This window comes from Sycon ciliatum, chromosome 1 (genome assembly GCF_964019385.1).
Source record: "Sycon ciliatum chromosome 1, ocSycCili1.1, whole genome shotgun sequence".
Lineage (NCBI taxonomy): Eukaryota > Metazoa > Porifera > Calcarea > Leucosolenida > Sycettidae > Sycon > Sycon ciliatum.
Window position 1 is genome coordinate 14,577,508 of NC_088643.1, and position 13,787 is coordinate 14,591,294.

A 13,787-nucleotide genomic window follows, 5' to 3' on the forward strand; every position below is an offset into this window, starting at 1 on the left:
AGATAATTAGTTTTTCAGTACACTGTGTATGGTTCAAGTGCATGTGGACTCCACATCAGCCACACACATACTTCCGCTTCTTGGCACCTTGTACCTTGCGGTAAACATATGCGATGGGCTTGGACCGATAGTTCGATGCGCGGGGATAGATCAACCTCGTATCAGAGAATGCATGGCTAGTTTCCTGCAGACCTATTGGTTGATAGCTAGTGAGCCGATCATTGACCATTGCGTATTAGAACCTTCACTATACTGCCGTTTTATTCTCTACCAACGCGCAGTTTTGGCGAACAATAGTAGAGGTCCGCAAGGGCTTCCTGCGTTACAACTCGGTGGGCTCGGTAAGAAGCTGAATGTGCTCCAAGCCTTCCCACCAATCCGACTAGAAACATTTCCGTGCATTTGGCCCCCAACAGCGACTCGCAACACTAATACGACACTGAGATGGGTTGTATTTTTTCTGTAGCTTTCTGGCCACGGTGTATTTCGTGACGTGAACAATGGCCGACAATGTACGGGTCTACGACCGGTCACAGCGAGACAGCTCACAGCAGGACAACTCACAGCGAGACAACTCACAGCGAGACAACTCACAGTGTCGTCAGCTCACAGTCAAGACAATTCACAACCAAGACAACTCACTGCGCGACAACTCACAGTGTCGACAACTCACAGCGAAGTGTCACAAGTGTCACAAGTGTCACAAGTGTCACAAGTGAAGCCCCTGCAAATTTGAGCAAGTCAATGTGACGAATAGTCTCAAATTCTCGATACTCAAGTCGCACTGCGCGCTTTGGAAATTGCTGAGATCGCGGCTCAACTTACGAATGCTATATCTCAAGCAAATTATTTCTACCGATAGCTGAGAGTTTTCTATTCCACCTGGATATTTGGACCGTTGGAATTGAGCCAGATTTGACTGAGTTACGATCTGTTGAAGTTTGCATTCTGGTCAGATCAATCGCACGCCCTACCAAAATGTGCCCAAAAATGTTGCTCGTTTGGAACATTTGGGGGGTTTCCGGGCAACGGGAAACCCCCCCCCCAGCCCCCCCTGCGTACGCGCCTGCATTGTACCCGCTGTCTCTGAGCGCATTGTTGTCGTTCCTCCAAGAACTGGACGGTCTCATTGTACCCGCTGTCTCTGAGCGCATTGTTGTCGTTCCTCCAAGAACTGGACGGTCTCATTGTACCCGCTGTCTCTGAGCGCATGGTTGTCGTTCCTCCAAGAACTGGACGGTCTCATTGTACCCGCTGTCTCTGAGTGCATTGTTTTCGTTCCTCCAAGAACTGGACGGTCTCATTGTACCCGCTGTCTCTGAGCGCATTGTTGTCGTTCCTCCAAGAACTGGACGGTCTCATTGTGGGAAAAGGAAGAGACAAAGGAAGAGACACCGGAATATCACATGGTTTACTCTTCACGAAGCACGAGACCTCAACGAGACTGTCCAGACACATCTGGAGACTGAACGATGAAAACAAACCTTACAGTATCAGGTGGTCCGTTGTGAGGAGAGCCGCACCATACTCTAACATCTCGAAGCGCTGCAACCTGTGTCTGGCCGAGAAGCTGGAGATTGCCCGGGCCGACAAGACCCGCTCCCTCAACAAGAGGTCAGAGCTTGTATCCAAGTGTCGTAATGAAAACAAGTTCTACCTCTGTAACTTTGCGCGCAAGGTCAAGTGAATCTAGTTGGTAGTCCCGCTGCCGGTGTGTGTGTGTGTGTGCGCGCATGTGTGTGTGTGTGTGTTTGTGTGCATTCGTGAGAAAGAGAGTGCGTGTGGGTGATTGGATAAGTGCGGGAGCAAGTATGTGTGCGGTAGGTGTGAGAATGAAAGGATGAGTATTGTGGCCGTGTGTGTGTGTATGTGAGAGAGAGAGACAGAATGTTTGTGTGAGATTTGGAGAATGTGTGTGTATGTAAGATTTAGAGAATGTGTGTGTGAGATTTGGAGAATGTGTGTGTGTGTGTGTGTGTTTGTGTGTGTGTGTGTGATATCGAGAATGAATGTGTGTGTGCGTGTGTGTGCATGTGTGAGATATAGAGAATGAATGTGTGTGTGTGCGTGTGTGTGTGAGAGAGAGATTTAGAGAATGTGTGTGCGGACGCGCGTGTGAGTGTATATGTATGTGAGAAAAGGGAGAGAGTGTGGGTGTATGTTTGTGTAGTGGTGTGGGCATGTGTGGATTTGGCATTTGTCCCCAGCTCTATTCTATATCATTCTTGCCGGAACTACTGCTGCATAGCCCCAAGTCTGAAGACTTGGCAACTTCACGCCTGCACCTGACTCTTGCGCTATGATACACGTCGCCTATGACACCCCTCATAATTTCCCACCTTGCTCCCCCTTATGTTCTGGCTGCCCCTTTTGGATCCATCAGTTGCCCGATGATCGTAGAAATACGTTAAACTCAGAGTTGTAGCAAAGCTTCCAAACTCTCTCTTGTGTACAAGGCTCTGCCTTACATGGGCATTGAGCACTCTTCGGACAGTGAAGCACACCACTTGACTATAATAAATAATAATAAATAATGTGCATCCTGATGGCCATGATTGCATGCACTGTATCAAGTGTGGCATGTAGTCAAGTTATCTGCACTCATACGACTAACACCGCAACTAAACCACACCAAGTGTATATAGATGTCTACACCCTCAGGTCGGTGTCTCGTTCCCTTTAGCAACCACCAACTGAATAAACACGCTCAACTGATGAGGAGTGAATTCCCGGAAACACTGTGTATTGAGCAGGGAGTGGTGCTTTCTTGCAGGTTTGCCGAGCGGAAGGTGCGACGTGCTCCTCGTGTGCTCCGGATGGCAGTCGTGAGTCAGTCAAGTGTCAAGTTCGGCAAGAAGCGTGTGTTCCTAGTTAGAACAATCAACTTCATGACTATTACCGCCGAAGTCGCAACTTCTAAGTTCAACTGAATAATATTTTTGTAACGAGAAAACGTTCCGGACATTAGACTGCTTTGGTTGCAATGGTTGTTTTAACAATTATTATGAGTGCGCACTTTATACTGTACATGTACGTAACTATTTCCATGGTTTGCTTTGCCAATTTTGCTGTATTCCAGCAGACAACCAAAGGTTTGCTATTGTACCAATTAGCCAAGCGAACAAGGGTTCAGCAACAAAATAAGAGAAATAAAACCGTCACCTCTCGGCAAACAAAAGTGCATGGAATTTGTGTGTGATGAAATTTAGTAGGGGTAGTTTAGGTTATTACTTATTAGGAAAGTTTGAAGGGAGATTAGCTGAGACAGCCAAAGGCAAAGGCCTCGAGACTACGCGAGGCCACGAAAGACTATACCAAAACTCTGACCAAAGAAGCTGCTTCATGTACTGCATGTACGAAGGAAACGAAGTGAGTGGCAAAATCGGGCATACGATAATCCTGTAGCTGGCTTAATGCTCCCATCTGGAATAAGCATGAGCTACTCGACACTTTCAAAAATGGAGTAGTAATACACATGTTCTTACTAATGCACCTCACCTCCACTGTTTCAACTGGTTCTCTTCCCGTAGCACGAGAAACTCCCTTTCCCTTCCGAAACCTAAGTCCTCCTTTCTACTTCACTCTCCCTTTTTCACTGCGTACTCTGCGTGGCTGGCACTTCCCCAAGAAGCTAAGGACCTTTCTTCCCTCCGCCCTTTTAAGAGCCTTGTCGCGCCTTGACTTTGATTTTGTGTTTCTCATTTTGTTGCAATCACTGCTTGCTTATCCATACCGGTTCCTTTTTCTTTTCCTCCCCTTCTCCCTTCCTTGCTGTGGTTGGCATTGACCGGTGTTCTCACTGTGCTATGAGATGCTGTAATAAATAAATAAAATAAACGAGAGAGCTTGGAAGCTCAGGGCCCTGCGCTATGCTTTGTTGCCTAGCTCATCCTGCATGTTGTTAGAACTGATGGAAATGCTTTTTCCTTTGATTAGCTACATCATTGTATTGCAAAAACGTTTCAATGAGATACTGAAGTACAAGTAACGCCTTCTGCATAGCTATGGGACCGGCGCTGACTCTGCCGATCACGGGCGTTCTGGAGTCGACGGGATGTCTGTCCTGACATTTCTTGGGACCGGCGCTGACTCTGCCGATGACGGGCGTTCTTCTTCTTCTTCTTATTATACTGACGGCAACTAACATCCATTCTGATTGCATTTACTCGTCTCCCTACTTCGTATTTTTTTCGGAAAATCTCCCCATACAGCAGGGAGTCGTTTACATAATATGACTCCCTGCTGTATGGGGAGATTTTCTGATTGCATTCACTCGTCTCCCTACTTCGTATTTATTTCAGAAAATCTCCCCATACAGCTGGGAGTCGTTTACATAATATGACTCCCTGCTATAGATCTACATGACTGTATATACGTTATAATTACTCAATCTGATACGTTATAATTATTATGCTATCAGCCTACATGCGATCCCCGGGCTGGTCGACAGGCGGACCAGCCAGCCTGCTAGTGGGTTCTCGGCCTCGCACACAAATCCACACAAAATGTTACTGCACTGAATGCATTCCCCCGATACACTTCACATATATACTCATTCTCTTGATGGTACCGTACTCTTGATGGTACGGGACAGGTAGGGGATAGCGCCAGGCATGTCGATGGCACAAACAAACAAACATATAGTAGCCAGCTGTCTTTGCTGGTATGGTACAGTACGGTACATGGCTCTCATCCTATCTTTCCTGCCGCCACCAGACTGTCAGAGTATCTACCTCCCTATCAGACCCATTACTAGTCGTGTCTGGGGTACCCCAGGGGTCCATACTTGGGCCGCTCCTATTTCTACTGTACGTTAATGACTTGCCAGCCCTTGTACCAAATGTAAGTCTTTTTGCTGACGACACTGCTCTGATGTGCTCCAACAGCTCGGCAGACAACCTCACGGCCTCCATGCAGTCCGGGGTCAACGCTACAGTAACATGGATGGAAACCTGGAAACTGAAGCCTTACCTCGCCAAAACCGAGGCCATGTTCTTCTCTCCCTCGCCCCCCACTCAACTTCTGTATTTTCCTGGTCTAAATAGTACACCTATTAAAGTTGTTAACGAGCACAAGCACCTGGGCGTTATTCTCGACCGCCAACTCTCCTGGTCTCCACAAGTCCAGTCTGTGTGCAAGCGTGCGAGTGCGTCCTTAGGTATGCTACAACCCCACTGCCAACACTTGAATGATAACTGCAGAAAATTGTTCTTTAAGTCGTACATTTTGCCTATATTTGACTATTGCGATATAGCTTGGTGCGGGTTGTCTCAGACTTTACTCCACAGACTGGAGGTACATCAACGCTTGCTTCTGAAAATTCTGTTTCGAAAAGACCAAACATTTGCCTCCCTTTGTCTTTATAAACTTGCTTCCACGCACCCTCTTCTTGCCCGACATCAGCAGCATCTTTGTATCCTTGTGCAAAAAATCTTCCTAGCCCAAGTCCCGAAACATATTGCCAAGTACAACTGGTTTGTTACCACTAGACCAACACGCAATGCCTTATCACTGCCCCGAGCTAGTTCCTCTCTGTTTTTGAAATCCCCTTTCTTCTCAGCATACTCCCTTTGGTCTAACCTGCCTACTAGCATTAAGACATGCCAGGATATCAGGAAATTCACAGTCCAGCTTTCCACACTGTCTCATCCGAAGTGATCCCATGTATTATTAATGTGCCTCCCTTTCTTTTTCTCTCCCTATCTCCTTTCCCTCTCTGACAGCATCTTTCTTTTTTTTTCCCTTTTAGCTTGCCGTGGTTGGCTATCACCTGACCTCTCATGTTTATTGGCAGTCTTCGGACGGGCCAGGAGATGTTGAATAAATAAATAAATAAATAAATACAGATACGGGATAGCGCCAGGCGTGACACAAACTAACAAACAAACAAACAAACAAACAAACAAACACCAAATTAAAGCTGTGTGGACCCTGGCTAGCGCCAGACGTTACTGAAGTAACGTCTTCTGCATAGCTACGGGAATAAAATCCTCGATTTCAATGGTGCCATCATAGATTCCTAGCAATATCGCTGTAAACCTCCTCACCTAGCAAGCTTCAAGTTTGTTTATTTACGGATTCTCCAGAGGTAAATGGATACCTATCTTGGGAGTCTCACCAAACCAATAAAAATAATGAAAACAAAAAATGTACGGAGTGCAAAAAACTCAAAATCTGTCCACATTATTGTCGTGTGAGTGTACTGTACTGCCTTTCGTCTACAGTGCTGTCAACTGAAATCCGACCGCCTGAGTGGTGCGCTCACATCGCAAAGACCCAACACGGGATGGTAAAACTACGAAACAGAGACCGCTAGAATGTGAACCCCCACCGCTCAGGGGTCGGATTTCAGTTGCCAGCCAGCACTGTACATTGCACCCTAAAGACACGGACATAATTATCTTCCCGTTATCTGAGGATGGTGGATAACACTGAAACTCTGAGTAACAACATACTGCAGCCGACATGTAGTTCCATTGCTGACTTGTGATACTAGTATCTTGCTTCCATCCGTTCTTGCCCGATTTTCAGCTTTTAACACCCAGCATCAGAAACAAGCAGTGCATTACATCGATACCCGTCAATCACGTGCACAGTTGGGCATCTCTTTCGAACTACAGGAGAACCTGGTTTAAACGACCACCTCACGGTGCGAGGAAAAGTGGTCGTTAAAGCCAGGTGGTCTTTAGAACCAGGTCCCACAGTGTCTGTGTAGAACTGTCGGTGCATGGAAAGACGGTCGTTAAGAGCAGGTGGTCGCTAAACCCAGAGGTCGCTTACACCAGGTTTTACTGTAATGTAACACGTCTGATCACCCTGTAGCTAAGGCCGTTATCACACTGCGTTTGTTTGAGGCGCGTTTGCGTTTGCGTTATCTTTGATATTTATGAGCCACCCAAGTTGGGTGGTGTGCTGCTATGCTGCTTCGAATTGTAGTTAGACCGCTTTGTCAAGTGTCAAGTATCCTACTTGTCTCGTCATCGTCCAGTAACAATCGACATTCTTTGTCCAGTTGGGACTGTAGCTTGTGCTCATTTTCGTTGCGCTTACCTTCCCCTCTTTGGTTTTTCCAAAACCTTGAACCTTCCGAGGTGGAAGGCTGTCGGTTAGCGCTACGGAGATGTGTTGAAGCAAACAACATCCGAGTTTTAAATTGCACACCTGATGAGCCGTCACGAAACGTACGTCGTGTGAAACAACTTGTTTTGTAGTCCATCACAATGTCATGCATGAGGAGTACCGCAGAAGTTTGGCTTTCGGCTTGTACAATTCGTTTTCGCAAAGCTTCCCCCTTCTTTACTTATCTTTGATATTTATGAGCCACCCAAGTTGGGTGGTGTGCTACTTTGCTGCTTCGAATTGTAGTTAGACCGCTTTATCAAGTAACCTACTGGTCTCGTCATCGTCCAGTAACAATCGACATTCTTTGATCCGTTGGGACTGTAGCTTGTGCTCGTTTTCGTTGCGCTTACCTTCCCCTCTTTGGTCTTTCCATAACCTTGAACCTTCCGAGTAGGAAGGCTGTCGGTTAGCGCCACGGAGATGTATTGAAGCTAGGTGTCAGGAAGTCGAATGTCTCAGTACTTTGTCAGCTTTGTGCCTAGTTGTTGCACTTTCTGACTGTATATAGTATCTGGTTACAGTGATGGAGAGTTGCTCTTAACTCGTATCCATAATTATGTCTTCCTTTCTATATCTATTATTGGCTCAACATCCGAGTTTTAAATTGCACACCTGATGACCCGTCACGAACCATACGGCCAGACGTAAGTCGTGTGAAACTACTTGTTTTGAAGTCAACTAGTCCATCACAATGTCATGAATGAGGAGTACCGTAGGAGCTTGGTTTTCGGCTCGTACAATTCGTTTTCGCAAAGCTTCCCCCTTCTTTACTTATCTTTGATATTTATGAGCCACCCAAGTTGGGTGGTGTGCTGCTTTGCTGCTTCGAATTGTAGTTAGACCGCTTTGTCAAGTATCCTACTGGACTCGTCATCGTCCAGTAACAATCGACATTCTTTGTTGCGTTGGGACTGTAGCTTGTGCTCGTTTTCGTTGCGTTTACCTTCCCCTCTTTGGTCTTTCCATAACCTTGAACCTTCCGAGATGGAAGGCTGTGGTTAGCGCTACGGAGATGTGTTGAAGCTAGGTGTCAGGACGTCGAATGTCTCAGTACTTTGTGAGCTTTGTGCCTACTTGTGGCATTTTCTGGTTACAGTGATGGTGAGTTACTCTTAACTCGTATCCATAATTATGTTAGTGCAATTAGGAGTATAATCGATGCAGACATGGCCAGACAACAACGAGTTAATGGAATTTTTAAGGATTTTTATGTTATTCAAAATCGATTTTCGTGTTCCGCTCATCAGTGAATAGTATCGGAACTGAGGGTACTGTGTACAACAATAGAACATTTTATAACAGCATAATTAATTAAAAGTGTGAAAAAAAGGAAGTGCTACAGCATTACATAATAGGTGTCAAACATAGTGCCGTTGTTGTCTGGCCATGTCTGCATCGATTATACTCCTAATTGCACTAATAAAATTGCTTTCTCCACGCCGACTCCATAATTATGTCCTCTTCCTTTCTACCTTTATTTTTGGCCCAACACCCGAGTTTTAAATATGTTTTTGTTATTTATTTTTTATTTTTTATGTCGCAAATCCAAAAGCGATTATCTTCCCAATAATAAAGTAGGGAAGAGATAACGCATAAGAGAAGGAAGAGATGAAGGTAAAACCCGGTGATCATATCTACAGCAAAACAAACGCCAGACATATGGCAGAGAAAATGAATGCAGACGACAGCAGTGGACAAAAAACCTGGAAGAGTCGACTAGCGAAGTTTGCAACGGTGACAGAGTTGGAAAACCAAAGGGTTAGGCGCTACAGCTTTGCCAGTTTGAGACGGTTACGCCTGATCTGGCTTGAGACCTCGGGTTCTAAATATAGTTCATATGGATCACCGGTTAAACTGTACAGCCTCAATGCATCTTGCACTTTCTCATCCCGCAAGTCGTCGTCGATGGACAGCCCATTGGCTTCCAGGAAGACTTCTACGGGGGACTTCCAGGAGTTTTCAGCAAAATGTCCTCCACGTTTGGACTGAGCTTGTTGATTTTCACCTTCACCAGTGATGTCGGATGTGCCTGACAACTGAACAAGGGACACACAAATCAAGAAATCAAATCAAACGAATCAAAAGAAACCAGGAAATACACAGAAAAGCTTTCACCAGGATTACCACCCATGGCCAGGGTAATACCAAGATCATAAACAAGACTCTAGAGTGTTCAACTAACTTCGCATCTTTTCGCCAAATGCTATGGCCCAAGGCCGAGAATTTTTGTTGAGTAATGTCAACGTGACCTTTTTCAGGGAACATCACGCGTGTCGTACAGAGCACGCGCAGAGTCACAGACGCCGCAGAGCATTGGGAGAGCACGTGCTGGGCTCCGACCTTCAACAGGAGTTTGTGTTTTTGAGGTTTTTGTGCTGTTTTTTTTTTAGACTGAAGAACTTTAAGCTCTCCCACTCCTGCAGTATTTTCTGCGCACGGGTTTTTGCTGAGGTCAAAGTACTTGCACTATCTTCCGGACTAGGCCTCGACCAAATTTCCTAACAAAAGAGCATATTATGCTCATCGTATATCAGGGAAAACGTCCATAATATGCCAAAGGCTTAGCAAGATGTGCAAAAAGATATGCCAAAATATGCTCGACATAAGCAGAAAGTGTAGATCATTTCAGTAAAATTACAACCTTGGAATATCCATTGGCTTCACGGCTATAACACTTATGGTGCAAATCAAAACACATGCGGAATAGTATGGCTGGGGTGTGTCCCAAGCAACCGTGGCGATAGTGTTCATCCATGGGGAAATGTAGCAAGCGCCTCAACCATTCAAAATTCATCCATAAAAGGCATTTCTGAACGCATTTTGCCCATAATATGTATCAACCGCTTTAGGAGATGTATCTGCGCCTTGATCCTTGAAAGGTGGTGGCGTTCCTACGGATGCGGAATAGTGCTAGGCGGATAATGCTCGCCGAAATCCCTCATTCTGCTTTTCGGTCTGCTCAATATTCTGCTCATGAAAGTGCATTTTCTGCTGAAATTTCTGCTGAAATCCAGTTATGTAAAAATACGCTTGGCACACATAATTGGGTTTAGGATCTAAAAAGATGAGTCATGTGAAATACTAGACAAGGCATGAAAAAGAACACATGTGGCCGGCGCAGGCGCACTTCAGATGAAGGCTAGCCACACTACATAATATGGCCCAGTTGCAGCGATTTTCGACCTTCGTTGCAAAATGATTGTTTTGCGAACATTTTCAAGTCTGACTTCACTGGTGTCGTGATCCACGGAATACCCGTCCGCGGCCCGGCTTGCGCAGCAAAAGATGATTTGATTTGAATCTTTTCACACAGCGGGCTTTTTCACCGAAGGTCGAAAATCGCTGCAACTGGGCCATATTATGTAGATCTACGACTCGTAGACTTCTGCCACTGGGCTGCCATTCAAGGCTGCTACCTTCCGCAAAGTAACAGTTCCGCCTTCCGGCCACATTTGGTGGATGGATGGACTGCGTGTCGAAGAACGCGGCAAATCTGCTGCAAAAGCAGAACGTCGCACGCCAATTCCGTGGTAACTGTCATTTGACATGGCAGAGAATGCTTTTTCAGCCCCCGTTCTGCCGAAATATGCTCGACCCCCCAAACAGGCGTTTTCTGCCGAAAATTCTGCCGGCATTATCCGCCAAGCCCTAATGCGGAAAGCCCGGCTTCCAGCCGAGTCTCACGCGAACCGTGAACAAAAATGCATGTTTTGTCCCCATTTTCTTCAGAATATTTGAATTATATGCTGGCTTCATTCCAATATTCCCTTTGTGGCTAAATATGCCATATACACATGTATGAACTGTGTCGCAAAATATGCGGAAATATGCGCAAGCATACATGTATTTGGTCGAGGCCTATTCCGGACAGCGGACATGACTTGAAAAATGAAAATGATTTTCAACCAAGCAAGACTGGATGATTGCGCCGAGACGGTCTCAACATTGGGGTTTGTGTTCAACCTTTCCAACAATTCGCCCACGCTTTTACGTTCAATAATGGACAACAACATTTTGGGGATTGATGAGCGCTTCGCTGCAGGGGCCATGCTTTCCATTAAACAAGGGTTACCACGATTCTCTCTTCCACAGAGAGGTCCATCTCCGCCAGTAGCCCTGTCAGAGACTACAATGGTGCAAAATAGGAGAAGAAGAAACACCCAACGATTGAGAAACGAGAGACGAAAAGGACGAGGCACAAGTAGTTTATGGTAAAAGAATATGCTCAGCTCGCATCTCCCCTGAACCTGACAGAAGCAGAGTCGACGCATCTGTCAACAGTAGGCCTCAGCGGGTAATGCTAGCATTAAAACTAGCATAATGGGGTTTTCGCAGAGGAGGGGGAGGGGGAGCATTGTCCCGGCAAAAATGAGGCATTTATTTTGGAGAAACTAGTATAATTCGCGACTTTCAGCATCTCATGGTCGGAGAGTCGTAGAATACAGTACTCCCTGATCAACCGCAAACTATACCATTGCGTACAACGATGTTGCCTTTGTTCGAGTAGAAGTAGTCTACTACCGATCAATCAATTTTTGCGCGCATATCTTTATACCTACTTTGGAAACAGACTTTTTCGCGTACTCTTCTGCGATTTGTTTGCTGTATTTGGTCATATATTGCAAGCATAAAACCCTCTAAACTAGCATAACAAGCATTAAAACGAGCATAATATCCAGTTTTTGGTGGCATTCTGAAAAGCATAATCGGCTTACTAGCATTACCCGCTGATGCCTAGTCAACAGTGTCCAGCCAAGTTAGTCTATCTCCTGCAGCTTGGAGAGCGCTCCCCACGGAGAGATCCGCTGCCTTCAGGTCGTGCCGAATCGTATCTATCAACCGTAATGGTGGACGGCCACGGGTTTTTAATGTCGTTTTAGTTCATGGATAGCTCCAGTGCTTGGAACGAGGCGGATTCTGGACCCTCTCACACCACATGGCCGAACCACAGCAGCCTGCGTCGCCGGCATGTGGCACTAACTGGAGATTGTTTTGTTTCTGTGTATAAGTTGTTATTGGTGATGCGTTGCGGGTAGACAATGGTTAAAAAAAAAGAAAAAAGGTAAAGCACAAAGTTTATGTATCCAGTCCATGCGCCAAGGGCCAAAAATGAGCCGAATCTTTATGCAAAATGAAGATGACGACGCCGCTTTTTTCGACTTTTTCTGTGACCAATTTTGAGCAGAATCACCATTTTGATCGTCGTCGATTTGGCATGGAAGACTTTCATGAATGCTATTATAACTTGGCCTGCTGAGGGCTAGGATAGTCCCTAAACAAAATCTGGAAGCCGTTCCGCCAGAGATTTTTCCGTCATGTTGCAGCAGAGCCACTTTTCTCAATTTTGCGTCGTCCAGAATTTATGATTTTTGGATGCCAAAATACTTGATGGCGTGAGAACCAAAAAAGAACTACCGGACACCACCCAGACCTCAGGTATGTATAGTCCATTGTCCTAGGCTGCTCATAAAGCAAAAATTGTCTTGATTGTAACTTGCCCAAAAATTTGGCGAATTTTTCCTAATACCCTAGTTGCCAATGCACGAGAATCACGAAAACTGGTATGGCTGATGGATTTCTGATTTTCTTCTCGTAAACTTGAGAACAATTATCTACGATGTTACAAATATTAATAGGTGTTTTGAATGTGAACAGATACACTTCAAAAGGCTGATCGCGTTCTCAGATCAGCTGCAAACGGGGGTCAAAATTGTAGTTCAGAGCGATGTCCATTGAGGCACTTCACCCGATTTCGCAGTTCATACATGGTAGTCATAGGAATTTGGGTAGAATTAAATAAGTATCTATGCACTCTTAATTACTCCATTGACAAAAACATGTTCTGGAGTCTCATGGTGTTTGGCAGGCGCAATTATTACTTTCATCGTTTCTCGGTGAATTAACTCACTCCACCATTCCACACTGCACTCTTAGCCGACCCACGCCGCTTGCACATCACCAACACAACGGGGACATTCCTGTTGAGATATTCCTGCCCCTAAGCCAAGAAAAAAAAGACAGCATTACAGTGAACAGACGCTGACAAGAGGACCATAATCGTAATGGCCCATGCGCTTATACACACGCTTTTGCCGTATTTGTAACTTTTGCAGGTCGATTGGTCTCACATAGAGGCGCGCGCATGTGCTTGTAGTTGTGTTACCAGTATGGAATGCGGAAGCTGTGCATTAAACCCTGTAAAAATGGCATATGGTGGTATCAGCGTGTCGTGGCCCGTGGGATTGGGTTCACCTATGAATTACAAGTAGGGCTGAAACGATTATACCGATTACTCGGTCATTGATCAATAATTCCTCACAATCAGCTTCATAATCGTTACGTTATAGATTACTCGTTAGGGATGTTGAGTTCAAAACGTACTGGAAACCCCGTTTTGTGAAGTTTGAATTAGTTTCCACCGAGAGTATACAGTTGCCTGGGGTATGGCTTATGTTCTGAGGTTCAATTGCATTCAGAATACATTGTAGTGGTTTACTTGTATACTAGTCACGATGCTTATGACTTGGTGTGGCTTTTCATTTTGTTTTTGTCCATGCAGGAGTCAGGATTATGCCGTCTACTGAACATTGTCGCATGCGTTCCTATAGAGCTGGCTGCTCTCCATCTTGATTATGGACCTCAAGTGTGGACCCAACTGGTCAGAG